The 17,233-nt window shown below is 32.3% G+C and overlaps 2 pseudogenes; both read left to right on the top strand.

The window, feature by feature from the left end:
* Positions 1 to 173: 173 nt before the first annotated feature.
* On the top strand, positions 174 to 651 carry LOC143607883 (patellin-3 pseudogene; annotated as a pseudogene).
* A 3,185-nt stretch (positions 652 to 3,836) lies between these two features.
* Positions 3,837 to 8,873, top strand: LOC143607882 (CEN-like protein 2; annotated as a pseudogene).
* Positions 8,874 to 17,233: the final 8,360 nt, after the last annotated feature.

Here is a 17,233-nt window from a genome sequence, read left to right as displayed (position 1 = left end):
GAGCTCATTTAAGGCCGCTCATGAGTAGCTTGGTTCATTTACACTGCTAAAGGGCTAAACTCAACCCAACCAACCGGACCTGCTTGTTTTTGCACCTCTACTCGGACTTTCAAATTTTGGTTCCTTGACTGCTTTATATTTTACCTTTTAACTAAGTTGGGTTGTTTTAACAGATACATAAGACCCGAGCACGTACCAATTCAATATGGCGGGCCGAGTGTAGATTATTGTGATTGCAATCCAGAATTCACGATTGATGATCCGGCTTCAATGGTTATTGTTAAACCAGCAACCAAGCAGACTGTGGAGATTATAGTAAACGAGGTACGGTTTACATGTCATTTTGTGTTTTTAACAGTTGGTCAAGCCGTTGGTCAAACATGTAATTTTTTGCAGAAATGCTTACTTGTATGGGAGCTACGCGTAGTCGGTTGGGAGGTAACTTATACTGCTGAATATGTACCCGCTGATGAAAGCCATTACACCATAATCATACAGAAGGCTAAAAAGATGACTCCAACCGATGAGCCGGTGATTAGCCACAGTTTCAAGATCAATGAGCTTGGCAAGATACTTTTGACCGTCGACAACCCGACTTCAAAGAAGAAAACTTTGATCTACAGGTTCAAGGTGAACCCACTTTCTGAGTAATATGATTTTCCACTTGTTTTTAAGTTTTGTTGTTAAATGTTTTATGTGGTTTGGTATGAATTTGGTTTCATGGTGTTATGTTTATGTTTAAAAGGCATGTAAGGTTTGAGGAATTATTATTTTGAGACTAGCATATTCTTGGGTTGGGTTGATGGTTGTCTTTGACTTTTGACTTTTTACATTCATATAACCCGCTGACTTTGACTTTCATCAAATGATTTTGTGGGTCATCGGTCATCCAATATTCTTTTGATGAGTTTTGTTAAGTTACAAATCAAGAAGACAGGTCAGTTTTTCAGTTTTGGTTTCTTTTTGACTAATTTAAAATTTTAGTTCCCCTTTACTTTTTATATAAAGAATGTCGAAAAGGAATTATTTTTTACTTCATATTTTGACATATATTTAGTTTGGAAAGATGTCAAATGGTCCCTTGTATCTTGGAACCTACTAATCATTAGTAAAGCCCATGAAAATTGGCCCATAGTTCTTAATCAATTGAGCATGTAAACAAACCTAACGAACACGAACAAGGACATTTTTGGGTTCGTTCATGTAACTTTAAAGAACGTGAATACGGACATGAATTATTAATCAGACACATGTTTATGTTCAGGTTCATTTAATTAAAGAATGAACATGTACGTGTCCGTTTATGATTTGATGCATTGCTAGATTCATATCATTTTCGGGGACCTACAAATCTACAATCGGTATAAGAACTTTGGCTCAACTTTTTAAAGTTTTTGGATACTTTTTGAATATGTATTTCGCTACTCATTACACCATTCTAGATTAGATTATCATGGATTTTGGCTCGGTTTGAACTGTTCATCACCAGCTTCATTTGCTCACAAACTGAGTATTTCACCTAAAGATCACATTTTTACTTGGAGTTTTGGGAAGGTTTTTACACATGGAATCTACTCATCATAAAGCATCGATATCTAATGGCTTTTTTGGGTTTTGGGTAAATTAGAATTTAGTTCGCAATCGCATTAGAAAGTAGCTAGCAGTTGCATTTAGTTTTAGCACTAATTCATAATAGCATATATTCTAAATCGCAATCGCATTTGCTGTTCTGCGATCCATATACTTATTCAATCCAAGTCATATTGCGAGCCTGTTGGTTTTGCAATCCACTTCATATTTGCGAACCTTATAGTTTGCAAACCTGTTCAACTCTGCAAACAAACAAGTTTTGCAATCCAGTTTCAGGTTTTGGCGAGTCTTAATCAAGCATTTTTCAAGATATCGTCTACAACCGATTACCTTCTTCAAACTGACGTTCACCTAGACCATGAATTCAGTTCCAATGCTAATCCACCGAGGCTTATCAATATTGAGGATTTTGACGATTGGAAATTTAGATTTCATGGGTTTGCAAGTTTCACTTGTTCGGGTATGTTGAGGTCAATCGAGCTAGGTCCTCACTGACCAACCTGCATTTACCAATCTAGAGCCACCGTTGACAAAACAGTAGACATGTTAACCGCTGAAGACATTAAGGTGATGGAAGAAGATAAAAAAGCATACGGTCGCTTAACGATGGCATTGACAAATCAAGTTATTCTAGATGAATATACAATTAAGGTGGAGCAAAATATCAATGTGGTTTATGCGTGCGTGCATGCGTGGGTGTCCGAAATCATTCAATTAGTTAGCTTGCATTAGCTCAAATTAACCACTGTATAATTTAAATAGATCCAAATGAATCCAAATGCAAATTTTTTACTCAAAAATTAGTATTATCTATTGAAGTCAAATAAAACATGTTTTGGGCTTGATTTTCATCAAAACTTAGTAGTTAAGACTTAAGCATGTGATCTCTTCTGATCATATAAAGCACATAACCATGAACCAATGCAAGCTAAACGAATAATATCATGATCATGATAAGAGTATTTAAATGTGTTATAGTGGTGGATTCATTCTTTTTAATCTAGTTCGAGAACTGATGAGATGATGCAAATTAAACAAATTTAAACACTCGAACATGCATACTTAGTTATTTGGACCTGAAGAAAACAAGTATATTTATTTCGCAGTTATGTAGCAGTAGTGACATTTAATTACCAATTTATTGGCAGATGCAAAGCCTTTAAACATTTGGATTTAGGAGGGAGATGTCTTGGATTTAAGTCCCACGATTATAAGAATTAAAAAAATTCCCTTCAAAAAAATGATACTAGAACATGTATAGAATATAATCCCCCAAAAAAGTTGTACATTTATGGTGGTAGATTTCTGTAAGTAGAAACCCATGAGAATAGCTTTTGCTTTGATGAAATGACTCCTGATCACTTCACTTCCTCAAACAAGTAAGTCTTGGTGGAGTCGCCTTACACTCCAACTCTCTTATGCTCAAACTTAACTATAATATCCTTTCCAAAAAACTTTGATACTAAACATAATTAAAATAGTAGATTACGGTTTTGGTCCATGTGATTTGCCCTCTTTAACCATTTCAGTCCAAAAAATCCGCAACCGATCGCAGTCCACATTCGTATGGTAGTTTGCACCAAGACTAGATGTAGTACTAAATTAATTTGGCCTTACTTTACTCTAATGGATGAGGGCACTTGTATTTTCATATTAATGTGAGAACAAATCTTTTTGAAAATTCTTTGAAGTTTTTATCTATATTTTAGTCTACGCTCGTTGTGGAAAGCGAGGAACGAAAAACATTTCTCAAACAAAGAGTAAAGTCGACACAAACTATGAAAGGCCTAAAATCACTCAGTTTCTTATGGTTTAATTAGAAACATAGCGAAATAAAAGTCTCTAAACTGAAAGGATTGGTGTGCCTTTTCCTTCTTGTAAGTATGTTGTAATTTCTTTGTTGTTTGGCTGGCCTTGCTTTGGCTTGGGGTGCCTCCGTTAATAAAACTTGCCCTTCGGAAAAAAAAACCAATGTTTGTTGGCAATTTAATACAAAACTGATAAGTTTTATTTTTTTCATGAAAAAGAGAAACGAGGTTAAAATTTCACTTGAACCCTTAAATATATCAAACCGCATTGTCTTTAAGATGTACGTTTTTAGTGAAGATATTTTTTTCTAGCGTATAGAATCATGCTATATTTTGCATGTTTCTTTTTCAAATTTAATAAAGTATTCTAGCTGGAGAAAAAAAATATATTTTCCTGTTCTTTTAATTAATTTAATAGAATACCATTCATTTGTTTGATTCTATATGTGACAATTAAAAAACGACAAAGATTAATATGGAGCAAGAGAAAGTGGTGTCTCTGCATGAACCCTACAAATATATAAATGGCCATACCATGTTGATGATCTTACTAAAACTCTAGTGACCAAAAAACACATTTTGTCACTAAAAACCTACCGGTTTAACTAAAAAATGTCAAGACTAACGTCAGATCATCCTCTGGTGATTGGCCGGGTTGTAGGAGATGTTGTTGACAGTTTTGTTCCGAGTGTGAATATGCGTGTAACATACAACTCGTCAAACCAAGTGAACAATGGTCATGAGCTGTTTCCTTCTTGTCTCACTGTTAAACCTAAGGTTGATGTTCAGGGTGGTGACATGAGGTCCTTCTTTACATTGGTACACCACCTTCTGATTAAGTCTTATTTTTCCTTGCTATAGTTTTTTAAGACTACTTTAAATATGTTTATAAGTGGGATCCAGTATAAATAATGAAATTAATCTACTAAACGTATAAATAACTAAAGTAATTATTATAAGTCTTACAGTTTTGATACAGAGTAATTACAAAATACAATACGAGTAACAATAATTTTTCTGGTTAAAAAACTATAGCTATTTATACATGTCTTACTTTAGATGTTTGTATTTATTCATAACACTTTACACTTATATATGCTTGTAGTTTAATGTACCTTATTTGAATTATTTGTGGAAATGGGCATTTAAACTATAATTCTTAAATGTTTATTTCCAAACTTTAGTCAAACATCTTTGAGACGTCCATGATTCCAAATGCATAACAAACCTTAGAATTTATAATAGTTTGATTCTTTTAATCGGACATTATGAATCTAATTTATCAAATATGTTTTTGATTTTCAGATAATGACAGATCCGGATGTTCCGGGTCCTAGTGATCCATATTTCAGGGAGCACTTACACTGGTAATTAATATTATTATTGCTATAAATAAATAATCAATAGTAATTTTTGGTTATTGAAGGAACAGCATAAGTATTTTTAGTTACATTACAAGTTTTATTGGTTAATTTTCTCATGCTCAAATTGCCCTGAAACCCTAATTGGTAATGGAATTTTAAATTCCCAATTTTAGAGTCACAAAAGAGGTGTACGTTATTAGTGTGCTTAATTTCTTGTGTGAAATGCTGAAATGGTATCATGATGTTTTGTACTTTACATGTGCCAAAGGACTTCTGGCCTTAAAACAAACATAAACATGTGAAAATTAATTATTAGCACATGTCTTAATTTCATTATAATATACAATTATACATATTACAAGTATAGTAGTATATGTTCTATATTTATATAATTATATTACAAGTATTTCCATCCATACATTATGTCGGAGTGAGTTACATGCATTGCATGTTTGAAGCTACCGTGTATTGCAGTAGAAATACGACAGGAAGTCGGTCGATCATCGGTATCGATTCAATTTGTTATGGTAAAAGTTTTGTGAATAAGTTTAATTACCCGAAGTTGAGTGTTGAAAAAGTAAAAATTTAAGTTGAAAAGATAAAAGTTTCATTACCAAAGTTAATTGGCTAAAAAGTAAATATATGAAACTAAAGTTGAAGAGTTATGTGTGAAACTTTTTGTGTCAAAAATCTTTTGTAAATAAAGTTGAGGATTAAAAAAAGTAAATGTTTAAAACCTATTGTACTTGTATGTGTATGTATATATAAGCAATAAAGTGGCTAGGTACCTTAAGGTGGACAGAGTGTTCCCGCAACCCCGCTCATCTTTCTTCGATACCAGATGATACTAAAAGATCAATTTAAGGTGGACGACTTAATGGTTGTCTCAAACTGAAATTCTGAAGATCAATTTAGTAAAGAAGAAAAGAAACTAAAAGGCTTAATTAAAGGTATAAATACAGCAATAAAATATTAAGATTGGTATTTTACAATATTAGCCTTAGCAATGAATTGACACTTGTCTTCTCTTTGTTTCCTTCTTTTTCAGGATAGTTACAGACATCCCAGGCATCACTGACTCTTCTTTTGGTAAATTCTTCTCTTTCTTAATCAAACATCCTCTTTTACTATTTCATTGATTACATTACAAATTCGAATTCTATTTAAAACTGGAATGCAAAATTTGATTCACGGATACTAACATAATTTGAAATTAAAAAAAAAAAAACTATATTCAAATTTGTTTTAGAGTGCTGTTAAACGTACCCCACCTCCATCCAGTTTTACTAAACATACCCCTCCCTTAGGTTTTACATTAATACGATTTAGACCTTTTTGTTGTTTTTTTGTCATTTTGTTATCTTTTATTATCATTATTATTTTTATAAAAGCATTTTTATTTTTTTTTCTATTTAACAACTTTTTTTCTATTTATCTTTTTATGTATATTTAAAAGCCTTTAATAAAAACATATTTTTTCTTACTTAGAAAAACGTTTTTTTTCTTATCTAATAAACATTGTTTTTCTTGTTTTAAAAAAATGTTTTTTTCTATACTTGTTTTAATCTTTTTGAAGAGCGTTTTTTCTAAATTAAGAGAGTTTACATTCTTTTATAAAAAAAATATATTAGTTTTTATAAATAAAAAGGTTAAATAACATACAACTTAATAAATAAATTTGACTCTTTTCTCAAGTAACATTAACTCATGTATCTAAACCTAACAAAAAAAAAATCAAATTGTTTTGAAAATATTTTATAAAAAAAAAAAACTAGCTAGATAAACATACAAAACTTTTTAATACATGTAAAAAAATAAACAAACTTTTAATAAGATCTTAATGAAATAAAATAATAAAATCAATAACAAAAATATATAAAAAAAATTGTAAAACAAAAATAAAAACTTAATAGTTTTTTATTTGATACTTTGAGAGAATTATAAAATAAAATAAAAAGGGACTATAATGTTAATTACAAATATTAAGGGGAAATGAAAATTCAGGGGGTGTATAATTAGTAAGGAAGTGGGTATGTTTAACCTGACCCTTTGTTTTATTTCGAAGTTTGATTTTTTTTTTCTAGTCTATGATGAGCATCTTCAGTTTATGCGTTATACACTAAATTCAAATTTGTTTATGATTACAATGACTCCATTAAGACACTTGACAATTACTTATACAAATGTTTTTCCTAGGTTTTCCTAGAGACCCAAATTTTCAACGGAAAATATCACGTATAATTCGTATAATATAGGTTAACCTTTTTAATTAAACGGGTCTCATTCGTGCTGATTAAACGGGTTAAACATATCAACATCAACCCAAACATGGCTTGTTTAAGTAAACATGTCGATCTGCCAACCCATTTAGATAAATACAGGTTGGGTTGTGCTCGGGTTACACTACTATAAATGTGAACGCTTTTGAGTTGAAGTTTCTTACACGAATCAAAATATTTCTCGTGTTCGGATTGAATAGTTCTACTATGAAACTCGACCTGTTAACCCATTAACCCGAAACGTCTAGCAACCCCTTGTTTTTCCTCTTTAAAAGTCACCTTGATTTTAATGAAGATGGGTAACAATTTCTTTTATTGACGAGATAAACATTTCTTCATAATTCATCTATTCAAATGTTCTAAATATGTACATTCTAATATTCTATTGTTTAGATAACCATATCGGCTTTGAAATGCGTAACACTCTATTGGTTTAATGATCGCACAGGCATAAAAAATGGATTTTAAAACATTTGTATACTATATCATTACTCATTATAATTTTGTTTTAAAAAAAATAATTTATTTAGTAATGCATGGTTCCTTACAAGTTATAACTACCAATATGACCCAAAACGGTTCCCACGTGAACGTGAAAAAATCAAATTATGTGTATAAGTCATGTCATGTAACAATAAAGGAATTGTTGCTCCATACAAAAGATAAAATATAAATAACTTATATATATAATCATCATTTAAAAATATAAAAAGGAGTGATAAGTACAACAAATGCGTTATTTCTGTACTTTTCGCACTCTTATAGTAAACTAGCTTTAGACCCGTGTAATACACGGGATTTGTCAATATTAAAATTAATAAAAAGAATAATTTGAAAAAAGTTTAAAGATAAAAAATAAGAACACATATGCAAATATATATACTCAAATATATATTGAGATATTTTACTCTCTTTGTGAGATGTATATTTGCATGAAAACCGAATAAATTATTAATTTTTAAATATTATTTTTGATTTTCCTTTTTTAAATATGGAAAGTTGGTTATTTTTTCCTCAATCAATGGGTTATCATAATAACTAATAATAAATGAAATCCTAGAATCAAGTTTAATGGGTCATAACAACTAAAGCAATGACCCATGGATACCATGGATTAATGAGAATGAAGATTAGAAATAAGAATGAATATGGTTATGACACATCATCTCTAGTATTTTTGTTTATTAGTTAAGTAAGATAAGATAAGATGTGAATATTTTTATTAGGTTAATAACATTTATAAGTGTAGAGAAATTGAATGTTGGCGGCACACACTTATAAGCACAAATAATTTATATATAATTGTAAGCATGCATGTAACCTATTTTTTAGGCTCTTGAATGTAGCATTTTATACGTTTTATTCATCAATTTGTTATAATCACCTCAGATTCTTCAAATCAAGAGGATAGTAAAGAAACTGATTGTAATAAACTTGTCCTACTTTTATTTTATGGCGCCAAATATAATGGGTTTAAAAGCGCAATCAAGTAAGTGATATGAGATGTGTGTTTTCTTCAGGAAAAGAGAGTCTGCTATGAGATGCCAAGGCCAAACATCGGCATTCACAGGTACTTGTTCATATTTCTTGTTTTCATTTACGTCGTACGAATCAATCATCAATGTCTCTAACCTAACTAGTCCATTGGTGTGCTGTTTGGACATAGATATGCCTTCTTTCTTTAAAAACAAAAAGGAAGACACGCTGTGAGTTGCCCATCTACAAGAGATAGATTCAACAGTAGAGCCTTTGCTCATGAAAATGAACTGGGTTCGCCTGTTGCTGCTATTTACTTCAATTGCCAAAGAGAAACTGCGGCTAGAAGACGGTAGCTATTGTTGAACTCGAACCATAAATAAATCGAGAATATGTATCATCTAAATAAGCACATAAACTAGTATCATAAGTTTTATTGCATAATATATAATCGTTGTGAACTAGCAGTTTACCCATCCGGTGGATGGGAATATCAACGCAGTAATGTGATACTAACATTAAGTCAATAACACATGTGACAATTTGTCAAGCTATGTTTCAGATTAAGAGATTCATTTAAATACTCATATGATACGAAATTAACACAATCGTTTAACTACTCATAACATGTTTAAACCTTAATATATATATATCAAAACAATTGTAACACTCATTTAGATAAAAACTTGAAATAACAAACTTAAAAACCGTAACATAGACTTGAAATAACAAACTTAAAAAGCGTAACATAGACTTAATCAAAGCATGTACGCATTCTACGAATTTTATTATACAAAACCAGTCAAACTCGAACAACCCGGTTGCGGCTCAAAAACCTAATTCTTGGAATCTTGGAATTTGGCGGAGAACTTGAATCTGAGTCTCCGGCATCATCTTCTTCATTCTCCTCGTCATCGCTAGAAACTTCAATTACCTCATGCTGGTTTACTTCCTCGGAATTCGAAACATCAATCACATCATCTAATTTCCAATGAATAAGTGTTCTTCCCTTTTTGCTTTGTTTTACAAATTCGCAATCCTATAAAAAATTAAGTTAGTCTAATGAAGAACTTAAATTTAAAACAAAAATACGAACGAACCTCTTCGCTGAATTCACGTTGAACTTGAGATTTGTACGGGCTAAAGTGTGGACTGAAGTCAATAATCTGAACGCTGTCACTATTTTCCTGATATTAACAGATGTAATAGGATTAGTGTATTTTAAATTAATAAACAATTGTGTCATCAGGAGAATGTGGTGTTTTCACATACTCAGCTTCATCATGTTTGGTATTTAAGTTCATCATCTAAGTTGTAAGTACAAAATATATAAACTTATCTATGATTTAGTAGAATTACAATAAAAGTTTGTAGTAACGAATTTAGAGTAATGTAATAGATGCAAAAACCTGTGTTTTATCAGTAGCTGGCATAATTTTCGGTTCAAATTGTCATATAATTAAAAACATTGATATCTCTTAATAAAAATGGTAGTATAGAAATATAAGGGAAAATGAAGCATTCATACATTTACATTGACATGAAGAAAATTTCTTGAAATTAATCTATCTTCCATGGTTTTCTATTTGTGTTGAAAGTATGTGTAGAAGAATAGTTTACTACAAAATATATTATATAAATGAAAATAAAGCAGTTATAAAGTGGTATACGTTTTTAAAAAGGTTGTTTAAAACATGTTCCTTCTCATAAAACACAACCACATTTTGTGGGATATCATGGGTTATATGGAAAATGGGGTTAGTGGGTGTTAGAAATAACAAAAAGATTTATTACTTTGAATATTGCGTATATATATCTATAACTGTCACTTGGTATGCATGCTTACATCCTTTATTTAAAATTCCAACATTAAAGAAATAAAGTTGTAAGGCCCCGTTACCGGTGCCCTACTTTGGACGTTGGATTTACTCATAAACGCAGTTCTAAATATTAGAGTTAATTAAAACTTACGCGGAATATAAAAACTTTCATAAAACATTACATATCAAATCATAAACATGTCTTAAAACATTCTTCTTGTCTTTTCAAAATCAAAACATAACTTATAAAACATAGCAGATCTTCAGATGCCAGACTCTTATTCTTCTGCCATGTGTCCCGCTCACGCCAGCTGTCGCATCCTACTCACCTGCGTGCATACTAAAAATCAGCTACGCTGAGTGAGTTCTAGTTAATCACATATTATACGATGCATACACTTACCTTCAATTATGCATCCGAAGATGCATAATAATTACTTTACTAATTTACCTTTATTACATAAGTCATACATACGTTCGTACTTTAATACTTTCATACTATATAAATTACTGTCCTTTTCTATCTCATATATTATTAGGGTCTGGTCCCTCTTTCCTTTGTCTATCTCAGATATTATTAGGGTCTGATCCCTTTCTTGTCTATCTCAGATATTATTAGGGTATGGTCCCTTTTTACTTCTCTATCTCATATATTATTAGGGTCTGGTCCCTTCTATCTCAGATATTATTAGGGTCTGGTCCCTCTTTCTTCATCTTCGCGCATATCGTCTTTACATACCCATAACATACGTACTTTCTTTAATCATTCATACATACTCATATATTGTACATATATCTATCATACACATTCATCTATCATAAACATACCTCCCTTTTTAGCATGTGCAATATCTGAAGATCGTTCACATACCGACAAGCTTTCATTCACATTTAAGATATACATACATAACATATAAACCATATAAGGCATACACTTACCAGTTAAGGTAAGTGTATTAACTATCACATCGAGTATGCACACAGCCCCGAAAACATAACAAGGAAATGGGGCTAGAAACTCACCTGAATGCGGTTACGTTCACCGTTTATGGTAATCCCTTTATTGAGTTGTGCACGACTAACTGTATAACAATTACACGTATCAGTTACTACTCGTATCGAATTTCTATCTTTATATATAACCCACAACGAACGGGGGTCCGGGGACAGCGCCCCTGGCAGCGGGGTTCTAGGGGCGGCAGCCCCTAGCGGGGTCCAAGGGGCAGAGCCCCTGGTTGGGGTTAAGCTCATTAACTGTCTTAACACATTTTCTATTAGGATTTTAATTTACTTTCTAATTTGTTAACTCATTCCTCATAACGTATTAAGTCTGATTCGCTATCTGATTCGTTACCGAACTTAACTTAAGCGAACTTAGTTACTGGCGAAGTTAACATCAGTGAACTTAGCTTTAGGCGAAGTTAGCATTGAACGAACTTATCACCAGGCGAAGTTACAGTTTGGCGAACTTACATACAAGCGAAGTTATACAAGCGAACTTAGCATTTACCGAAGTTAAACCTTAAGCGAACTTATGCCAGGCGAAGTTGTCACTAAGCGAAGTTATAACCAGCTACATAGTATCTGGCGAACTTAACCAGCGAACTTAGTCAACAGCGGAGTTGATCATAAGCGGACTTATACACCCAACGAACTTATATACCCAGCGAAGTTCATACAGCAGCGAACTTATAACCAGCGAAGTTATACAGTAGGCTCGCTGCCGTCGAAGTTCGTTTCATCAATCCAAAACACGCGTTTTGCGACCTTTGTTCGCTTATTATGGTTCGGCCTTAGCTCCAACCGTTACCTAGTCCGATTGCGGCTTAAGCTTGACCCGAACGAATCGTAAAGTTTTAATCTTTTAAGCTAAAACGTTACAACTCGGTTCAAGGGTTCATTTAATCGAGCCGTTTCCATTTTCGGGTTCATTACATTCATGTTTATCATCAAGTTTTGTAACATCCTAAAATTTTAATGATGAATAAAGGAAGTTATGTTTAGTGATTTCGCGTAATTGATTAATGTCGGGGAAGGAGCGGGTCTTGGACTTGGATTAATCGAGATGGGTTAAATGAGAATGGGATTTCAGGGATATAAATACCCCCAAAATCCTAAAATATCTTCATTTTCCCCCACTCTCCTAAACACTCACATATACACACACCAAGCACACCCAAACCGCCGCCGGCCGGGCCGAGAAAGAAGGAAGGATCGAGCGAGGTCCGGGTAAGAGAGAAAGATTAGTGGTGATACCAAGATAAACGAGATCCAAACAAGCTCAAAAGGTATGATTCTTGATCTTGGAAGTTTAAAGATCCGAGCTTTTAGTGTATAAACGACCGAAAATGGTCGGGAAGTGTAGTGGGTGGTATTGAACCTTAACAAGGGTGTTAAAATCGCCCGAAATGTTGATCAGAAACCGAAACAGCGGACATCTGGGCAACTTCGCCTTCATCTGGGCAACTTCGCCTTCAAGCGATGAACTTCGCCTGCAAGCTAAGTTCGCCTGATGAACTTCGCCTGCAAGCTAAGTTCGCCTGATGACAAGTTCGCCTGAGGTTTAAGTTCGCCTGATGATAAGTTCGCCTGAGGTTTAAGTTCGCCTGATGATAAGTTCGCCTGAGGTTTAACTTCGCCTAAAGCTAAGTTCGCCTGAGGTTTAACTTCGCCTAAAGCTAAGTTCGCCTGAGGTTTAACTTCGCCTAAAGCCAAGTTCGTTTAGAAAATAAATTTAAAATCTAATGAAAATGTGTTAAGACAGTTAATGGAAATAAAATTTTTCCAAGCTGACCTGGCAGCTCGACCCCAGCCAGGGGCTCTGCCCCTTGGACCCTGCTAGGGGCTGCCGCCCCTAGACCCCGCTGCCAGGGGCGCTGCCCCCGGACCCCCGTTCGTTGTGGGTAGTAATTAAGACTAGAAAGATGTTATAAGTAGTGATAGTTAAATTGATATGTATACTTGTTATACAGTCAGCCGTGCACAACTGAAGAAAGGGATCACGATCAACGGAGAACGTAACCGTGTTCAGGTGAGTTTCTAGCCCCATTTATGTGTTATGTTTTCGGGGCTGTGTGCATACTCAACATGTCTGTTAATACACTTATCCTAAGAGATAAGTGTATGCCTTATGTGGATAATGTGAAATGTATGAATGATTGCTTGATGGTACGTGAACGATCTTCGGATATTGCACGTACTGTCAGGTTGTAACGCTATGTATAAGGTAAGTATGTTATGTATGTTTATGTGTACGAACATGATAGAGATAATAGAAGAAAGAAATGATAATGTATGGTTGTATGGTTACAAAAAGGGTACCGAGCCCTAATAACACTCGAGGTATGATGTATGGTTGTATGGTAACGAAGAGGGAATCGAACCCTACTAATATTCGAGAACTAGGGAACCAAACCCTACTAATATTCGAGGAAGAAGGGTACCGAGCCCTAATAATACTCGAGGAAAGAGGGTACCGAGCCCTAATAATACTCGTGGAAAGAGGGTACCGAGCCCTAATAATACTCGAGGAAAGAGGGTACCGAGCCCTAATAATACTCGAGGAAAGAGGGTACCGAGCCCTAATAATACTCGAGGAATTTAGGGCGTAATGCTCTTTATAACATAAGATATGAAAGTAAGTTAATACAAAAGAAAGTAAGAAAGTATGAAAGTATGAAAGTAAGAAAATATGAATGTAAGAAAGTATGAAAGTATGAAAGTATAAAAGTATGAATGAAAGAATGTAATGTTATGTGAATGGTATGATTATGTGATTATCTAGAACTCACTCAGCGTAGCTGACTTTTAGTATGCACGCAGGTGAGTAGGATGAGGCAGCTCGCTTAAGGAGACACATGGCACTGAACAAGAATCTGGCATCTGAAGACCTATGATGTGTTAATTTTGATGCTTTAATGTGAAAGACAATAAATGTTTTGAGACAAGTTATGAATTATGTAAAGTTTTATGAAAGTTTTATTTTCCGCGTAAATGTTTTAATTAACTCTGATATTTAGAACTGTGTTTATGAGTAAATCCAACACGAAAGTAGGGTTACCGGTAACGGGGCCTTACAAGTTTACAACTTTATGTCTCGTTTATACCCGATCTATTCTAGACTCAAGTTTCAAGGTTAAACGTTAATAAAAACGTAAACTTTAAGGTAAAACACATACCTTTAGCGCTCGTTTGGATCTCGTTTAACTTGGTTATGAACTCTAAATCTTGTATATAGCTCGTGTAATAACGATCTAATCCCAACTAGCGTTCGTTTGGACTCGGATCTCGCTCTCTCTCTCTCTCGGCGGCCGTATATGGTGTAGTGGATGTGTGTGTTTTTTAGTGTGTTGAGATTAGGATGGAAAGAAAGGAGGATTTAGGGTTTTAGGGTGGTTTAAGAGGATATTTATATCCCTTAAAGCCCATGAACCTAAGGCACATTCCCTTTAATCCATCTTAATTAGTCCAAGTCTATGATCTATATTAATACTAATTAATTATTTAGGCCCAATAACTAAACGCGACTTTCTTTGATTAAATACGAGAATTTTAGGATGTTACAAAAGTTTTGTAAAAACATTTGGTTTTGTTGTCATCTGACACAATCACTTAGCAACACAATTAAAAATGAACCTCAAAACTACATTTATAAGCAAGCAAAATCTAATTATATAGAGTGATATGTACTACAATTTAGCATTTGCAACACCACATCCCAACTTTATAGAAACTGTAATATATACATTAACTGCTATGAACGAAAATAAAAGTATGTAACTACCCACTACTACACCTATTCCCTTACATTTGACCCACCACACAAAATAACTACCCATTACATACATAATTTGGACATGGGTAGTGGGAAGTTAACACTAAGTTAGTTACATGCACTTTTTTATGTGGTAGAATTTAGTTTAATTATACTAATAGTTGAGTGGGAATAACTATGTCTAGTAGTGGGTGGTTTACCCATGTAAATGGGTTGGTGGGGTAGTTACACGTGATGGAAAATAACCGTTTTTTAATCCATCCTTATCAAACGGCCCATATTCAATCTTGGATCTTATTGGACGACCAAAATTAAATCTCACTCTTCTGTAACCTATTATTATAATTGTGACCTAAGAGCTATAAAGATTTGATCCATATAAAATTTGTTTGGATAGACTAGTTTTTTATTTGGATCACCGACGAGACACTGACTCACCCGATCATCTAATATTATACTTGTCTTTTACATTTTATGATATTTTAGATAATATTCAATTTGTCGTTAAAAAAGTAACAATGTTTGATCTCTCGTTAGATAATGCTAGATTTTTTATTTATAACAAACGTGACACTTAAGTAAATATAATGATGGTTATTATTTAGTTGACAATAATTAGTCCATAAAGACGTGTGAAATGCTTGATAATTGAGGCAAATCAATAGCAAGACTGGATGGCGTTTGACGCATGGCAAATCAATAGCCGTGTTACACACGGGTGGAAAAACATGTAAACAAACATAATAAATTTAAACAACAAATTCATGCAACACAAAACTTCTTCAAACTTTCGGACCAAAACGTTAACCATTTATATTGTCTAGATATTAAAAGTTAAAAGTTACAATAAGTTAATGTACATCGAACAACTAAAAAACATCAACAAAAGACATAAACATGTTCTTTCATATTAAACCATCATCAACTTCTTCAAACATTCTATCAAAATAAAGTCATTTTGCTTCACCATCTGAAAACATAATAAAACAATAGCATCCAAATTAAATATATCATAATAACATATCAACTAATGAGTAACATTTGAACATTAATAAAGTTATTTTTATAAATTGTTATTTTTATTAAAACAAAATAACATATAACAACAAAGAAACTAAAATGACAACATAAAACATTTTTCTAACTTAAACCATTAAACCAAAAGATATATCAATAAAAATCTTTTTTTGGCTGTCATTTTATAACTAACAAATTTGATACTATTTCAAAACACCCGTTTTGAAATATTTTCAAAATATAAAAAATTGGAATTAGTCAACTTCAAAAAATTATGAAATTGTTTTTGATTTTTTACCAATCTTGCAACAAACTTTTAAATCGCTGACATTTATAATTTGTTAAATTTGCAAAACCTAAAAACGTTTTACAATAAATGAATTCTCAAATAACTTTGGAAAGATTAAAAAATTTTATGTTGACTTTGAAAATAATTAAAGCTGAAAAAATATGACTAATTAATTTAGAAATAATTACAAAAATGAAAATCAAATCGGTTAATTTGAAAACATCAAAAAATTATGAAAAGATTTTGAAATGAATTTAAAATTATGGAGAGTATTTAAAACCTTTAAAACTCTGTTGAAAGACTGGTCAATTTCCGAATTTAAAAGAAGTTTAAATATATTAATTAAATTTTGTAGTTTTAAGTTTAAATTTGATCTTCCATGTAAAGAAATAATTTAAAATATCTTGATTCATGGGAATAATATTATTAATAACTTATATAAAGTTGTCATGTTTAATAATATTCATTAAATCATATGTGCCGAATAATATTTATAAATGATGATAAAATGGTTATTTAATTTATGATATATTAAGTATTGATTATTAGAAATTATGTCAATTTGAATATTGTGTTCTAAAATAACGCGGTTATTATTTTAGTATTAATTAATAATTAATATTCACGTAATTATAAGTAAGATTACATTACAATTATGACAAGTATTTTTGGTTTGAAAATCAGTGTTTTGAATATTAAAATAATAAATTATTCTAGTTAATGCCAAATGACAAAAATTAAAATCAAATCTGTTCTAATTTTACTAATATGACTAATTAATTTAGAAATACATACAAAAATGAAAATAAAATTGGT

This window comes from Bidens hawaiensis, unplaced genomic scaffold (assembly GCF_021521415.1).
Source record: "Bidens hawaiensis isolate Kalapana, Puna unplaced genomic scaffold, B.hawaiensis_p1.1 tig00088694_1, whole genome shotgun sequence".
In the NCBI taxonomy this organism is placed as follows: domain Eukaryota; kingdom Viridiplantae; phylum Streptophyta; class Magnoliopsida; order Asterales; family Asteraceae; genus Bidens; species Bidens hawaiensis.
Note: the sequence above shows the minus strand (reverse complement) of the source record. Positions and strands in the feature narration are given on the sequence as shown.